Raw genomic sequence first — 18,051 nt, forward strand, 5'->3', positions numbered from 1 at the left:
AACACGATAATACTATGAATGAGCCAGCGACGTAGCAGAGTTTAAGTCTTTGATTAACATATTTGACTAGTTTGACACATGATATGCGTAGGATATAATTATCTCCTATTTTTGAAGTAACGTCTGTAGCATATAAGATATGATAAGAATACAACAAGAAATGTCATGAAATTTTGTAACAGTAATTGGCTACTTACATAAAATTTTAAGTGTCCCCAGCAATCCAGTAACTCTTTGTAATGTATAGAGACAATTCCGTATATATTCTCTACTTCTCAATGTATAGTTTCATAGTTTTATTGTTTATTATAATTTATTTTAAAGTTGTTGTTTTTTTAAGAATAATTTTCACAGAGATCAATCATGAAATGAAAATGTGAGAAACAGTAGTGGAAAATAAATCCTGTAAACTTTTAAAAATTTTCCCAAATCTCATTATTTATTTTTTAAAAGTTCCATATAAATAAATTAAATTTTATAATTGCTTTGTAAACATTAAATTTTAAAAGATAAAAACAAAGAGTTCTAGCCAACACTACAGAAAATATTAGTAGCACATTAGAAAACTTGTTTTCTTACTGCGACAATCTGTCCTCAAAGTTTTTAATCTACCATCTGGTATCGTCTGCTGGGCTAGACTCCCCGTCATTGATTGGCTGAAATAGGAGCACGTCACGATGTTTTCGAGAGAATCTAATGCAGCGATTCTCAAGCCATGCTGGTTATCTGCCCATTTATAGGTTCAAAGAATCATACAAGAATTTTTTTTAGAATTTTTAGTTTCATCCATTCGGCCAAAAAATATATGCAAAGATAAATTATTTTAAAAAAATTTCTATATAGCATCTTTCTAGGATTTAAAAAAAAAGAAGATGATTACTCCTAAGCGTCATGCATTTGTGAATTTTTAAGAGTTGAGTGAAAGACTCTTGGAACATCAGGCCCACTGAAGCTCTCCTTCATCGTCTGTTTGAACTACTGTCTGGGAGGGGTCCAAGCAGATGTAATTGGTTACATCCCTATACTGATGGCTCGTATCCCATTCCAAGGCGCTCGAGTAGATGCGAGACCGGAGGCCGAGCACACCTGGGAAACTCCCTATTGTTGTTCGGGCTCCCTTCATCCTAGCCACTGCAATAGGTTAGGTCCTTTGGGGCACCCCCTACGATGGTTCTGTTTTTCTTCCCTATTGGCATAATCGCCCCCTCTAACTAGCGTTTCCTCCCGGGCGCCATGTTGAGACTGAGAAGCATTGCCCGGCTTTAACATAGCCTACGTAGTCTTTCTTTTGTATTTTGTTTTCCCTTTTTTGTTTTGTGTATAATAATGGATTCACTTCAACATGGCGAGTTCCCAAATCCAATCTCAGGCTTGAGAACTTCCAACGAAAGACATAGTCCGTTGTTTGTTGTTTGTATTTGGTCCACCAAACAGGGCCGGATTTACCTATACGCAACGTAATCTATAGTTTAGGGCCCCCGATAAATAGTTAGCACTGGCATATCCTAATCAGACTTATAAAGAGCTCATTATGTCAAATAGTTTAAAGCCTTTTCAAAACTACATACGGCACTGCCAACAACTTTTTCTATCAACTATGCTTACGTGACCCCATGTGGCCGCTCAGCAAACACAAATGAGTTCGAGTCGGGATTCGAACTTGAACTCTTATGATATGTAGCCAAACAGGTTATGCCTCGCTGCACTTTTCTCCTATCTGGAAGTAAGACTCGCCATCTGGAGGAACTTTTTTTTTTCATTTCCACTTTAAGTCATGGGCGTTATGAAAAAGTCCAACAATAATAATGAAACAAATTTTTTTTTTTTGAGAATACTAAGGGGAAAATGTAACTATTTCTCTCCTAATCGACGATACCATCGTTGATTTGACCATCATTAAATTAAATTAATAATTAATTTTAACAACTTTTCTTTATGTTCTATAGAAGGAGAATGCATTCCCCTTTAATCCTATACCTAATAAAACATTTTCTGAACCCAACGAACAAAGCTATTGAAGCCCAATCATAACATGGTAGTGAAATAGTAATGAGCAAAATGAAGAATTCCGTCTAAATGTGAAACCATAATTACGGAGGGAAAGAGTTAAATATTTTTGTGTATAATAGAGTGTGTGGTTAAATGTGTGCACAATTCTAGTCTGTTGACTTTGAACCTAGCAGGCAGAATTGGCAACGTTACACTGAACGTGTTCCAAGGATATTTTTTGTGTTTGTCTACTTGGTATTGTAAATGTAATTGGAGGCAACTCAACTAGTGGGTGAGGTCATTAGAACGATGTTTATTTACGCATGAATGAATAACAAAGACGGACGCACATACAGACGCCTGGATTACAGTTCTACCTCTGGGTTCACTCATTCTTCATCCAAGTGCCCTTGATTCGGGCATCCCCTCCCCCCCCCCCGCCGTAACAGCACCAACCTCACAGGGGCGCAGCTAGGAATTTTCCATCATTTGGGGGCCCGGGAGCTTGACCTCTTTGGGGGCCCCTTCATTTTGTGTAATATTACATTTTTAATGTAAAAAAAAACACTCATTTGGGGGCCCCTTCCAAGTGGGGGCCCGGGGGGATTTTTCAAATTCTCACCCCCCCTCCTCCCCCCACCCTAGCTACGCCACTGCAACCACAACCACACAATACTCAGCCTCATGTCGACGGTGACAAAACACTTCGGATCAAAGGGGTCTCTCAAGATTGTTCCAGATTTAACAGAACCCGCGATAGTCCTTTTTGTACTTTTTGGCGGAAGCTTCTATGTCCATGCTTCTATCTCTATATAATATCATTGAGTGTTGTGACAGTTTTAAACGGTGCATTGGTGCGAAACATAACGCCAGAGCAAAGGGGCACAGTTCCTACAACATGTTAAGTTTAGACTCTGGAACAAAACTTCTTGTTCTGATATTAAAGAAAAAATAATAATTGCTAGTGTAACAAGTGTTTGAATATGTGGTAAAGACGAATGATGTATCAACTTATCATAGAGGTGTTTGAATATGTAGTAAAGATGAATGATGTATCAACTTATCATAGAGGTGTTTGAATATGTGGTAAAGATGAATGATGTATCAACTTATCATAGAGGTGTTTGAATATGTGGTAAAGATGAATGATGTATCAACTTATCATAGAGGTGTTTGAATATGTGGTAAAGATGAATGATGTATCAACTTATCATAGAGGTGTTTGAATATGTGGTAAAGATGAATGATGTATCAACTTATCATAGAGGTGTTTGAATATGTGGTAAAGATGAATGATGTATCAACTTATCATAGACGTGTTTGAATATATGGTAAAGATGAACGATGTATCAACTTATCATAGGTGTAGTACCACTAAAAAAAATTTTTTTTACGTATGTTTATAATTTCCCTCGTGCCAAATGAAATGAAATGCAAACATATTTTGTGTCCCATTTAATCTTCCCCTCTGTACCACCAGTGTAAATTGTATCATTGCACTAGAGGCGTCTAGTAAAGGGGATGACCTATTTGTACAACTGGGCATGGCCAGCTCCTAAACGAAAGTAAATCATTATCATCCCATTCTGTCCCACGATAAAGAAGAAAAAATAAAACTAATTCCCAATACTTCCATATCTTGAAAACTTTTTTAAAAAATTGCCTGCGAGATTTTTTTTTTGTATTGAAGACGTGAGACTAGCAAACATCTGAATCAGTGTCTGGCGATGGACACAGAGAGATTCTAAAGATCTGTGGCGGACGTTCCGCCCTTGCTTTTTACTCCCTCTTCTTCCCACCTCTCAACACCTCGGGTTTTTTTTTCTCTATGAAGAGACGAGCCAGACATGAGAGAGTTAATTTATAAACTCTACCGCTGTAGGCTGAAACTCACATAGAACTTAAGGTGCTCCAGCGTCTACTCGTAGCGACTAGTCTCAAATTATTGGAGTTACATGTCCTTGAAAATAATACGGTAACAGGACAGTAACAGGTTGTCTAAGATAAGATGGTAAAGGGACAAGATTAGAGAGTATGAAGGCAATTTCACATGACGCAATATAGTCTTCTTGATGGGTCAGTGTAATTGACGGAAGATTATTGATTTCAGAGTGGTAGCAATATTTCTATTGTTAGGTTCTATTGTTTTAGAATACGGTTGTAATCTTTAATCTTCTAAGCATTTTATTTTCAATTAAGCTTTCACTTTATAGTAGGTTGTCCTTTCTGGCGAATAATTCTAAATGGCTATAGTTTTTTTTTTTGTTTTTTTTTGGTGTTTGTTTTGTTTTTTTAAAGGTATTTGACAATTTTCGTTTCATTTATTACCTCTGCAGAATCTTATTTCTAAATAAGTAGGACTACAGTCCTCATTTCAGACCTTGCGATGTAAAAATGTTTTTTAGGCCATCTGTTTCTATGGCCCACGGTTAAAGTGGCCAGCACAACGACCAACCGTCTTTACTTTCCCTGACTAAAGTCGGGTATCCTTTAGAGTTGGGTGGACTCAGAGGCGTCCTAAAAATCCCGGAATTAAAAATATAAGTCCTCACAAAGATTTGAACAAGGGACTTCTTATTGTGTTATTATATTACTTTACTACTCAGCCACCATGATCCCCTACTAAAGCAGAATGGATACAAATTTATAGTTCTTGGTTTCGCTTTTAATTTATATATTTATTTTATAGTAATTATATTTTTTCTCCTTATCTTCATTTGTTCTCATTTTCTTATCTTTTCCTTAAGGTTCTCTTCTACCGCTCTCACGCGTCTCTATAGTGCTTTCCCTTCTTTTTCTATTATTATTGTTATATTCTATAGCTTGAAGAACGTACACCGGGTCTTAAAATTCCAAATGTAAACAAGAGCAGATTACTGTGTTTCAATTTTTTGTCAGAAAAAAAAATTAATTCTCGGCCTCTATCCTATTTTAAGCTAAATCACAAATGTTTTTTTTATTCATAAGTAAAGTAATTAATTGTATATTTTTTTCTATTCGTATGAATTGAGACTTATTTCGATATGTATATATCTTCTACCTCAGCATGAAATTTTAATGTCCTACGTAGAGCAATGGACATTTATATATATAACTATAACTTATAGGACGCTATATCAGTGGCGTAACTAAGGGGGGGATGGGGGGGAGAATTTTAAAATCCCCCCGGGCCCCCACCTAGGGGGGGCCCCCAAAAGGGTGTCCGAAATTTATATGTAAATACATAAATTAATATATTTGATTGACAAATAGTGTCAACGGGTGTCTTTTTTTTTTTCAACATTTATGGATTAAATTTATCACAAAGACTAAACCTAGATCTAGGTCTATCAGTACGTTGACTTTGTTGACATTTAAAAAATATTTTTTCACAGAGAGATCAAATTATTTTTTAAAATTAGACTTACATTTTAAACTTTGTTGCCACGAGTAAAACTGCATGATATACAGCGAATTCCAGGTATCTTGTTACTTTTACTAATAATAGATCTAAATGGCGAGAATTATATGGCTACACTAATTAACCTTGAAGCAAAATTTACAGAATCGAGTATAACAGATCTAAAAGTTATTCTTAATAATGTCCATTATTCGGGTTTGGCGTCTATAATTTCAGAAGTAAACTTCATACTCGAGTTATTACCCCTTTATTCATCTTCCCTCAATCCAATGGAAACTCTCTTTTTATTTACATCTAATCCTTTTGCTTTCGCACAAAACATAAACAAAAAATAATGACGTAATATCATATAATATTAACACATCCTTCATTTTGAAGTTATTATCATACCCTTCCTTTTAAAGTTCTTAAGTGTGATATCTACTAGCAAGGCCGGCCCTAGCATTTGCGGGGCCCCTATGCGAAACGGATCTCGCGGGGCCTAGTCTGGGTAGGGATAAGCATAATGTCAAAATTATCTTTTTTGAATTAGAAAATAGGCCTACTTTCGTCTTTGCAATAAATTTTTATCAAATGAAAGCTCGCAATGCCACTTTTTATTTATTGGCACCCCAAAATGTCAATTTCGTCTCTTCTTCAGGAGATTTGAATAAATTTTTAAAAAGTTCAAGACTTTATCGTATATTTTGCCTTTTCAAGAGATTTCCTGGAGGCCCTGGAAAATCAGGAGGTCGCGAAAACCCTGTTATTTTATATACGTTATAATGGTTTAATTTAATAATGTACACTTGGAATTAGCGCGGGGCCTATGAAAGCGCGGCGCCCACTGCGACCGCATAGGCTGCAGTGGCCTAAGGCCAGCCCTGTCTACTAGGAACTTTAACAATTCGTCCACTTCTGGTTGTTTTGACTGGCACAACAAGTTCTCTAGACGTTGGTCTATAACTGTCTGTTTCGTTTGTTCCAACAGTGTGCAGTTCATTGTCTTCATCGGTATCATAGTACCCAGAAATGTCTTCATCGAAACTCTTATTCAAAAAGCGTTGATTTCTTCTGTATGTTTTACCATCGTTTGTCTTTATGATGTAAGATCTGGGTGCTGAATGTTTTTTTTAAGACAACTGCTTTTTGCCATGTTTGACCTAGACGAACTCTCCTACAGAATAATCTTTAGGTAGTCTTGCTTTTGCATCGTATTTCACTTTGCTTTTCATCTGTCGTTCGTTGAGTAATGTCTCTGCATTTTCAGCTACCGATGGTTTCAATATTTTGTGATCAGTTGGAATGATTCCCTGAGTCTTCTACTCGTCAGCAGTTGTGATGGTGAATACGGCAGTCCACTTATCGGACTATTTCTATACTCGAGCATAACGAGATATGGATCTTTCCCACTTTTGTATGCTCTGAATTCTTTTGCTTTCGCACAAAACATAAACAACCAACAATGACGTAATACCATATAATATTAGCACAGAATCTTCTTCATGCAGTGGAAAATTAAGAATTTTTTGCCTATCTTGAATTCTGGTCAAAGCTCCTGCACCCAATTAATATAGTTCGGAAGAAACTACGAAATTCTGGACTGCATATACGGGAAGCTGCTAAAGAAATTAGTATCCTTTCATGCTTTCTGCAAAATGATGAGAAACTGACAAAAACCCAATCCATCGAAAAAGCAAAAGAAGGTAGTGAATACTATGGATTCCCTGTAATCAAAACAACTAGAAGAAAGAAAAGACTTGATGGGAAGTTGAGTTCTAATGTAGGACTGTCAATAGAACTGCAATTCAAACGTGTTGCGACAGAAGTGCTGGACAGATTTCATATGGAGATGAAGGGCAGATTCCAAAGACTGGAAAGAAAATGGATACCTGTTAGATGAAGACACGCTTGTGACAAACTGTGCTACTTTTCCTGTTTGTATGATGAAATAAATGGAAAATCGCTTTTTCAATGATGTCATTGATGCACGAGCACTTTTCATTAACAAACCAGTAATACAATCACCAATAGACATATTGAGGAAACAGGCTTCATATGGTAATTACGTGTGCTCAAACTTTGCAACCTCCACTGAATACCGCCAACTCAGGCCACTTCCATTACGTCATGTGAGAGATCATTCTCAAAGCTCAAGTTCATCAAAAACTATTTCAGGAGCACAATGACGCTAGAAAGGCTTATCATGGTTTTAATGTCAGTGAAGTCACAAATACTAGAAAGTATCGATGTAGTTGATGTTATAGATGTCTTTGCTGCACAGAATGCACAACGTGAAGCGATATCAATTGAGATTTGTCACTTGTGCATTATTTAACTAATAAACAAAGGTATTATTTATTAAAAGAGTCTTGATGATTACTTTTTGTTAAGTTTTCTGATATACTGAACCAATTTGATTTGGGGCTTATATATTTTTGCGTACATTATCTCATGTCATATGTCGAATGTCAAAATGCAAGGGGCCCCCAAAGAGGTAAATCCCCGCGGGCCCCCAAATCCCTAGTTACGCCCCTGCGCTATATTGATCTTCTAACAACTTGTCAACTAGACAAAATATAATTATGCTTAGTACTAGTATTATCTCAAAATTGATTTTCATATCAGTTCTACTTCATTACCTTTAAATAATTTACTATTTTTTAAAATAAGTCACAGAGTGACAGACCTATACTATTTCGGAATGTTTTACTATTAAATTTATTTTATGCTGTTAAAAAGAGGAAAATGACATAAAACCAGCAAGGCATAAAAAAACACAAAAATTATCATATACTTAATAGAAAAAAACCTAGCTTATCAGCACTGCCTATATATTGTACACCGGTTAAACCGAAATGCTAGCTAACTATAGTTTTTGCGCCATGTACGAACTCTCAAATTGAAATCATTGGCCTCTAATTTATTCGACCAAAAATAAAACATTTCCCGTTCATGGGGTTCTAATAAGGGGAAATAACTTTAAAGTTTCTCTTACAATCTAGTCAAGAACCCTAACTTGCTTTCGAGATGTCTGGGGGGAAAAAGTATTAGACCTGCTAATGTCCCCTCTGGAATTCTTTAAGAAAACACCAAAAGCCAATGTTTTTGATGTGTGTGCGTGCGTGTGTGTGTAGCTTGTTGGCCCGGGGGGGGGGGGACGACTTATAATCTTAAGCTTAAAATGAGCTGCAGAATATAAGTCTTATAGAATTACAAAGTTCTAGTAACGGTATCGGGTTTAAGAGATGACTTCTCGATAACCCAAATGTACAGTCTGCTGAACTTGCGCAACGTTCGAAGACTGTCTGCCCTCGCCGCCTGGTTCAATATTTACCTCAAAGACAACGTTGACTCGATGTCTACATTGGATGTTGCCAGGAGACAGGAGCAGATAAATCATACTATCGTCTGCCAAATGTCCGCCTAGGGTGCCACAAAATAATTGTTAACCTATTAGAGACTTTTCAAAATGTGTTCTCAAGGAAACAAAAACTAGCAAACAGCAAGGGGAAAAAAACTCACTACTGTTAGATCGAGTTATCATAAGATAAAATATGATGCAGCGATATTCCTTCATAAAAAAATAGAAATATTTCACCCTAAAAATGACGGATCATGATTGCTAGTGTATCATTATCCTTCAGCAATCCAGAGGAGTCAAAAGTCAGGAAAATTAGAAAAGGAAAAAAAAAAGAAGGCTGGAACATAGAAATGTAGGCCCCCTATGTGTCGTGTGAGAGTGATTTCAAAGTTGTAGTCAATTTAGGATATACATTTTTTTTTTTGGTAGTCATTAAAATCAAAATATAAGTAGAAATAGGAGCACTAATTGTAATGTGAGCCCCAGGGAAGATCTTATCAACAAACTTGTCGTTTATGAAGATTTGGCAAAATATTAAATGTGTGTCCGTTTTAATGAAACTAAACGATTGAGGTTTAATTGGACTTCTTTAAAAAAAAAATATGGACACGCCAGCATTCCTAATCTAGAGGTATGGCATCTCTGGAGTTATCAGTGTCTCATATTCAGTTTTAGGCTGATCACAACGACTAGACCTAGGCCCTTTAAGTCAAAGAGTTTAAAAAAGATACGATAGGGACCGCACTCTGTAATAAACTTTTGAGACTACTAGCATCCATTGCTTCCGACTTAGACTCAATTCAACCTTCTTCAAAGAGAGAGGGAGAGAGAGAGAGAGAGAGAGAGAGAAAGCAGAATTTATTTTTGCTATACATGTTTCGGACTTTCCTTTCTGACGGTCACGCGCACGCACACACACACACACACACACACACAGAGAGAAGATAGAGACAGAAATAGAGAGAGAAAGCAGAATTTATTTTTGCTTTATAAGTTTCGGACTTTTCTTTCCTTCCTGACAAAGACCCGATTCAACGTTCTTCAAACACGCACAGAGAGAGAAAGAGAGAGAGTGAGAGAGTGAGAGAGAGAGAGAGCGAGAGAGAGTGAGAGAGAGTGAGAAAGAGAGAGAGTGTGTGAGAGAGAGTGAGGGAGAGAGAGTGTGAGAGAGAGCGAGAGAGTGAGAGAGAGAGTGAGAGAGAGAGAGAGAGAGTGAGAGAGAGTAAGAAAGAGTGAGAGAGAGAGAGTGAGAGAGAGAGTGTGAGAGAGAGAGAGTGTGAGAGAGAGAGTGAGAAAGAGAGATAGTGAGAGAGAGAGAGTGAGAGAGAGAGAGTGAGAAAGAGGGAGAGTGAGAGTGAGAGAGAGAGAGAGAGAAAGAGTGCGAGAGAGAGAGAGAGAGAAATCTTGCACTTTTTTAAAATCTTATTTTAGTAAGTTAGCTATTTTTAGTACATTTTGTCCATTATTAGGCCTATATATTTTTACTGATCTACCTCCATCCAAAAAGATCGAGCGTTTACTATCTGTACGGTGCAGTTCACTGTCTATCAGCACTAAAACAAAAGTAAATATTTTCCGGGCTACGTTTACGGCGTCCATCATCGAGATTCTCGTGGCGCGGTGTAGCTATAGATCTAGCCACTTGTGCTTCATTCATAGACCTTGCCACTGAGTTTCTAGTTCGTCCTAGGCTACCCGTCACGTTGGCAGAAGTACGTGGGAACATTTGTAAACACACCATCCACTCAACCACCCCCAGAAATGAACCTGAGCCCGGGATGGTGAAGTAATTTCTTACTAAGAACTCGTTAGGAATGCCCAACAACTTGGTAGATTAGGGATGGGCTAAGAGATAGTAGCCAACTTTGAAAATGTGTTTTTAAAAAGGGGGGGGGGGGGGAATTACACACCTGTATAGACTAAGGATCTATATATCTGAATTGTTGCCTTTCTGATGAATGTATTATGCCAGCAGCGTACCTACGTTATTTGATACCATTATGACAGTTCTTTTTTATCCCCTTCAAAGTACGAAATAAAAATACCAAACATAAAATTTTCTTTCAAGACAATTTTTAGTTCAGAATGTAGTGGTTCTCAAACGTCTACTTGTGACAGTTCCATATAAAAACATTTTCTGTTCACATTCCCTCTCCCGTTAACCAGCTGGAATGTTTAGGTGAAAGTTGTATTCTATGCCTTCGGGTTTTTGGACGGAGCCCCGGTGCTATGGTTTTCCTGCGTTCTGTGCAGCTGGAATGCATTATATTGGTGTCTAGAGATAATAGTTCACCTTAGAAACAGGCGCCACACGCCATTACGGATGTATGAACAACATTTCCTGCTTATTCAGATATTCAGATATTTTGTTATAGGTTTTTTTTAATTGTAAAATCAGTTCATCCTCAGCCAGGCGCCTTAAAATTGTCTTATTTTTGTCAAATAAATGAAGAAATTTGATTGTTTAGAATGAAAAGTTGTTTAAATGTTTTTAAAATCGTGTTGTCGGCACTTCTTGGATACCTATTCAAGAGTCTTTTTAAGTCTGATTTTTTTTAATCAATGCCGGTATTCGTAAAGGGATGCAAAAACAACGCTTTTGTGTGTGTGTGTTTTTTTGTGTGTGTGTGTTCTTGAATAAGGAGAAGCTATCCGCGTTCTCGCCCTAAAGTTTGAGAGACGTTTTGTATTTTTTGGTCGTTAGGACCCAAGTCTTAGTTCAAAGCATATGTTCTCTAAGGACTAGGTCGTACTTGGATAGTAATTTTAACAACTGCCAGACGTCACCTTCATTTGTCCCTCTATCGTGATGTCCACAGATGTCATTTTCTCTGTCTGGGTGGATTCTTTTAAACGTTTTATTTTCCACTTCCCTTTCTCGGACGCAGTTGAAATTTTGCACATTTTTTCACAGTCGAAGACAATACATGAATTTGAAAAATGGATTTAAGTCCATTAGCTATTTAGATAGCTACATTCATATTATTTTTACATTCACGCATTCCCTTTACTTATACAATTTTCATTTCGTTTAATTGTTTACAAAGCACTCTCAGTGACTATATTGAAAGGGATACGCAAATTAAGACCCGCGGGCCGCGGGTAAATTATGTCTAGTAAATCAATAAAAAAAAATAGTAATTAGTAAATCAATTAGTGGTAATTAATTAATTTTGTTTTATACAGAAAAGGGGATATAAACCTTGCACTATTGAGAGAGATAGTAGTGCTTTCTCTTATATGAACTTTGTTTTTTTTTTAAGCAGGACGACGGGCTGCGGAGACAGTATGAAAACGCGACCATCGAGACAGCCGAACAACAGCATACAGCAAGACTAGGAAGCCATCTTAGTTCAAAGTCTCGAAAGGTTAAATTAAAAAATAGATGTAAGGTGTATTTAATTCTTTGGAGGAAACGCCCATCGTGACAAATGCTACATATGCTTATCTGCTTTAAATAGCTAAGTATTTACTGACATCTTCAATAGACATTTAAATGAAAACTCTATGTTGGCGATACAAAGCCTTCGAAAGCATGTTAATGATAACAAAATATGTTGTTTTTTCGCAGCCAAAAAAAAAAAAGGAAAATATAAATAATGCTCTTTAAGTGATTTATAGAAGGGGAGAAAAAAAATAATTAATTACCACTATTTAGTAACTAATTTTCAGAAGGCAGTAATTCAAATTAACATACGCTCATAGACATAGATATATATATTACGCTATTTCTCACTTTTCTTCTTTTTACAAAGCTTACAAAGGCACACAGAAAGTGAAACAGATATGTATTGATGAAAGATGTCAGGATTTAACGAGAGTACTTCCAAAAATGAAAGATTTAATTTGCGACAAAGTTTTGAGTAACGTTAAAAATTGCACACATGCATTGAAGACGAGCCTCCGTGGCCTAATGGATAAGGCACCGGCCTCCTAAGCCGGGGATTGCGGGTTCGAGTCCCGTCGGAGGTGTGATTACGCATGTTTTTTTTTTCTTTTTAATTTTAAGATTTTAAATTTCATTGGTTTTCCTGGTTGGTTCAGGCAACCCATTCCATTCTGTAATGACACTTATACGAATTGGTCCTTGCATATGGGGTAAGAAATGTACCTCTATCTTTGTGTCGCTCTGAGTATTTGATTAGGTTTTGTTTTTCTATGTGTAAATTTTATAGTTAATCAGACATCTGAACATTTGTTGAAATTCGTCTTGTTTCGGGTATTCCTTCAGAGTTGAAGGCTATTATAGTATTGCCCAAACCCTTATACTATACAACAGTTGGCGTTCGATCCAGTGAGCCATACTTTGACTATTCAATGTTCTTATTCCGCTCTGCCCAAATATGCATAAAGCATTTTAAAAGATAGTTTAGTACAAATAATGCATTGAGTCGAAGTAAGATATTTCATGGGATGTATGGCTGGCAAAAACCGCTTGGCCACCAATTATAGGGGGCTTGAGTTCAAATCCTGACTTGAGATGAGTTGAGCGCCAAAAGGCGACACGGAAATCTTCTAGGGCCTACCTCTTCACCCACATGTACAGAAAACTTCTTTTTTTTTTACGTTCGAGACAAACGTATAGTGATACATTTACTTTTGGGTTTAACTCTTTCTCTCCGTAATTATTTTTCCACATTTTTAAGGAATTCTTCATTTGCCTATTACTATTTCGCTACCCTGTGACTATTGGGATTCAATAGCTTTGTTGTTTGTTATCAGAAAATGTTGTATTTGGTATAGAATTAAAGGGGAATGCGTGCTCTTTTTATATAATTCAAAGTCAAGTTGAAAAAATTAAACATTTATTTAATTTAATGAGTTAAAAATTAACGATTGTATCGTCGATTAGGAGAGAAAGAGTTAAAATTCGAACCTTTATCTATTTGCCAATTCGTAGGGAAAGGCTGAACGCAAATACGTAGAGAATATCAAGTTAAGACATACTAAAGAATTTTTTTTTCACTTATTTCTCATTGTCCTACATTCTTCGAGGGTTTAGAAAATAAAAAAAAGCTACACAGATAATTGTCGGTTAAGATCTGTTTACAGGATCTTGGTACTGGTGAATACCAATCCCTTGGCCTTGGGTACTAGCCACCGACTGACCACTACGTGGTCAATGAGTAGTCTCAGGCAAATCAATGAACATGGCCTTACCGAGGAGATAGTTTGTCCATTGTAGCAAGGACCATGTGCAAGAACAGAAAGTGTGTATGTGTGTTTGAAAGAGAGAGAAAGAGAGAGAGTGAGAAAGAGAGAGAATGAGAGAGAAAGAGAGAGAAAGAGAGAGAAAGAGAGAGAAAGAGAGAGAAAGAGAGAGAAAGAGAGAGAAAGAGAGAATGAGAGAGAAAGAGAGAGAAAGAGAGAGAATGAGAGAGAAAGAGAGAGAAAGAGAGAGAAAGAAAAAGAAAGAGAGAGAGAGAGAGAGAATGAGAGAGAAAGAGAGAGAACGAGAGAGAAAGAGAAGGGGGTGAGATAACGAAGTAAAAACCGTATGTGTTGTACCGGTAATAGAAAAAAATAAAGACTATGGCTTTTGTGGTGATTCGTTATAGCAGACACCTATTGTTCACCACTGTCACTGAGCGTTTCATTGCCTTATATAGTGGCGTAACGAGGGTGGGTGGGAGAGTCGCCCCTGGCGTCGGAGCGTAAGGGGCGACAAAATTGGTAAGATAACACTATATTCAATATCTTTTATTTCTGTCACGTGAAGCGCGCACTAAAAGTGACATGCCGCCGAGATTAGGGGGGTGGGGGCGGGGAGGATATTATTTAAATAAGTGTTGTTGTTTTTTTTCTTTTAACAATACCTCTGTTCAATTCATAACTTTGTGGAAACTTTTGGATGGGAAAAAAAACCTTCTGGGTGGAACCTGGACAAAGATCTCGAAAACGGCTCTGACGATTTTCCTAAAAAATGGACAGTGGCTGTATATCGTTAAGAAAAGAATGTCTAGCTCGTTGCGGCCACAATGGTGAAACTCTAGTTTGACCGTTATAAGTTTTTCATAGTACAGAAAAAAAAAAGTTTAATTTGTCTAGAACCTAGGAACACGCGTAGGTCTTATTCAGCTTCTTTTATTTTTTTTTTTTTTGAAGTTACGTCTTTGATTGGGGAAGGGGGGTGTGTATCTAACATTCGTTAGTGAATATTTGTTTACGCCAACCATAGTTCCATGTAGGATAAATAAAGTCTCCTCAACACTTTAAAAAAAAAAATACCTCCCCGGCGGGGAATCGAACCCCGGTCTCCCGCGTGACAGGCGGGGATACTTACCACTATACTACCGAGGAACTACAAGATAAGTACTACAAAAGAAAGATACAAATAAAGATTTATTTTTTCTATTAACTAAATTTAACAAGATCTTATATGGTCAATTATAATAGTATGGAAGAGTGCGGCTATTAATGAAATTTAATCACGTGAATACGAAGACCCAGGTTTCAGTTGAAATCATTTTCAAAGACAAAAAAAAAAAAAAAGAGATCAAATAGAAATTGTCCGCCAAGAGTAATTTTAAGTCTTTCGCCCTCTGTCAGGCTAGCTGTGCCAGTCTTGGGCAATAGCCTAGGCCTAATAAATAAAAGAATGTGTTTATATTTATTTATTCAATTTAAAAAAAATAGATTGAGCTTTATAAAAATCAGTTTGTTAATAACTTTTTAACCACCTCCACTAAAAAAAGTAAAAAATTCCCCCCCCCCCCAAACCAAAACTTTCCTAACGGGAGTCGCTCAGAAAGACACAAAGGTAAAGGCACATTTCTTGTTCCATATCCTAGGACAAATTTGAATAAGTTCTCCTTCTTACTTCTTATTCTAGCGCCATATTAGTGAATGAGTTGTCTGAAAACCAAGGACACTGATTATAATCTGTGCACGATTAGATTGACACGCATATTGGACGTAATTAAAATAATAAAATACTCTGAAAGACACAAAGATAAAGGCACATTCCTCGTCCCATATGCTAGGACAAATTTATACAAATACTCCTTCTTCCCTAGTGCTATTAGAGCATGGAATGGGTTGCCTGAGCTAGCCAGGAAAACCAGTGACTTGGCAGAATTTAAGTCATTGGTTAATATGCATGACTAAATGCATGACGCGTAGTACGTAATCATCTTCTTTTTTGAAGTAACGTCTGTAATATATAAGATAAGATAAGAATTATGATCTTCTTTTCAGAAGTAACGTCAGTAATTTATAAGATAAGATATCTATAATATAAAGCAGAAAGTAAGGCGTAGGCCTATGTATGTATCAAATATGTCCCGAATAAAAGTTAAAACCGTTTGACCAATCTTGATAAAACTTGGCCTATCTATATGTTCCTTAGATCATGGCGGAGACCCACAACCAAGGAGCCATAAAAATAGACAATATAAGTCCCTAATTTAATCCTGTTAAGGAACGAACCATTTTAAAAAATTGGGTAAACCCGATTTCACAGTATTTTAAATTTGATATGAATATGTCGGTTGAACAGGTAATATTAGCCATTTTCACACTCATCTTTTATTTCCGTGGCAAAATAAACAAAACAAAAATAAGAAGGGAAAATTCTCCATTTTTAAATAGATCAGTAATACCCAAACTAGGGCCCGTAGACGCGGTCACATCCGGCTAGTATATATAATTATTATATAATCATAGACATAATTTTAAATGAATATTTTTTTTTAAACTATAAAGTAGAAAGGTAAGGCGTTTGAATGTTTGTATGTATGTAATATGTATGTATGTTAGGAATCTATATATATATAATTCTCTTCTTCCCTCAACAGTTTAAACAAGAAGTAAAGGAAAGATCACTCTCTTATTTCTGCGGATAGTCACCCCACGAACAGTGCAAGAGGGGGGGGGGAGAACACGTTTTTCACAGCTCGCTACGGATGGCTGGGCGCTGGACTGTCAAACCCTGACGCTCCCATCCCCCTTCGTCTTGCGGGAGGTTTGGACTAAGAAGTAAGCTATCGTCAACTCTGAAGGAACATCCGAAACATGTAAAACATTTTACAAACAAACATTTTACAAACACTAAATAGCAGGGCCGGACTTAAGCATTGTGGGGCCAAGTTTGGCTAGGGAAGCGGACAATAAATGAAATTTAACCGAGTTTGTATTAGAAAATAAATTCGTACAGAATTACTTTACGAGCCTTGTGTGTAGCAAAGTCATACAGTATATCATAATAATTCTGTTTCCTACATAGATCCCGCTCAATAGCAAGAATTACCAAATGTTTCAATCTATCTTTGAGAATTGTTGACCTCAAGTTATTCTTCATTAGTATAAGGCGCGAGAAGTTTCTTTCGCCTGATTACACAGTTAAGGCTAATGCATAATGCCGTTTTTATTAATAGCGCCTAGGATTGGCGTTTTCCATATTGAATGACACTCCAAAATGACCAATTTTTCTATATATTTCCATAGGCCCTATATTTTAAGGACTTTTTGTATATTTTGCAATTTCGGGAGATTTCCAGGAGCTCCTGGTAAATCGACAAGATGGCGCGGGAAATCTGTTTTAAGTTATAAAAATGGTTTAATTTAATAATTTATACACCTGAATTAGCGCGGGTCCCATGAAAGTGCGGATCCTTCTGTCGCATAGGTTGCAGTGGCATAAGACCGGCCCTACAAAATAGCGGCGCATGCTACGCCGCCGGTTGACTAGTAGAAATAAAAACCGCTTGACCAATCTTGATAAAACTTGGCAGAAATTTTCCTTTGGTACTAACAATTTTTTTTTTAAATTGACTTACTCTATTAAAGCTATAGTATTATAATTATATGGATCTAGGCTTTGTTTACAATGTTGACATAAGAAAAGATCGAAAGGGTTTAGATCTAGATATAATTTTAAGAACTACACTTTGCACATATAGTTTTTTACTTTGACACAAGAAAATACAAAATATAGTCTATTGATTTCATTATTTAATAAAATTAATCTTCAAATTTGTGTTTCAATAGCATTATTACATAAATTCGTTCCATATATCTGCGAATTCAGAACGCCCTGACTTACTTATAATACCATTCATTTAACAAATCGGGTAAACCCGTTTTAATTGTATTTTATATCCTCCCATGTCCTATTCATCTATCGCTCCTTTCGTTTTTAATAGATATGAATGTATCGCCCGGATAAACCCATTTTCGCAAAACTAATTTTATTTTCGAAAGAGAAAAAACTTGAAAGGATCATTAGCTAAGTTTAACATACATCTAAATACAATCCACTAGACTAGTAAACACAAACTAAGACCCGCAGGCCGCGGGTAATGTCAGGCTAGTAATATAT

At 36.6% G+C, this 18,051-nt stretch overlaps 1 protein-coding gene and 2 non-coding genes across 6 annotated transcripts in view; 1 reads left to right on the forward strand and 2 right to left on the reverse strand.

Moving 5' to 3' along the window:
• LOC106063972 (neuronal acetylcholine receptor subunit alpha-7-like) overlaps window positions 1-709 on the reverse strand; it is a 63,254-nt gene extending 62,545 nt beyond the window's left edge. Inside the window, exon 1 of one of the 4 annotated variants that reach the window (XM_013222461.2) lies at window positions 198-628. The gene's annotated coding sequence lies outside the window, so the exon portion shown is untranslated. Of the gene's footprint in view, window positions 1-197 lie in introns of all 4 variants that reach the window. The other 3 variants (XM_056018293.1, XM_013222459.2, XM_056018294.1) reach the window with 3 other exon arrangements.
• Window positions 710-12,631: 11,922 nt separating this feature from the next.
• Window positions 12,632-12,704, forward strand: Trnar-ccu (transfer RNA arginine (anticodon CCU)). The gene has a single exon. It is a non-coding gene; the product is annotated as a tRNA-Arg (tRNA).
• Window positions 12,705-14,960: 2,256 nt separating this feature from the next.
• Window positions 14,961-15,032, reverse strand: Trnad-guc (transfer RNA aspartic acid (anticodon GUC)). The gene has a single exon. It is a non-coding gene; the product is annotated as a tRNA-Asp (tRNA).
• Between the last annotated feature and the right edge of the window lie 3,019 nt (window positions 15,033-18,051).

This window comes from Biomphalaria glabrata, chromosome 1 (assembly GCF_947242115.1).
Source record: "Biomphalaria glabrata chromosome 1, xgBioGlab47.1, whole genome shotgun sequence".
NCBI lineage: Eukaryota > Metazoa > Mollusca > Gastropoda > Planorbidae > Biomphalaria > Biomphalaria glabrata.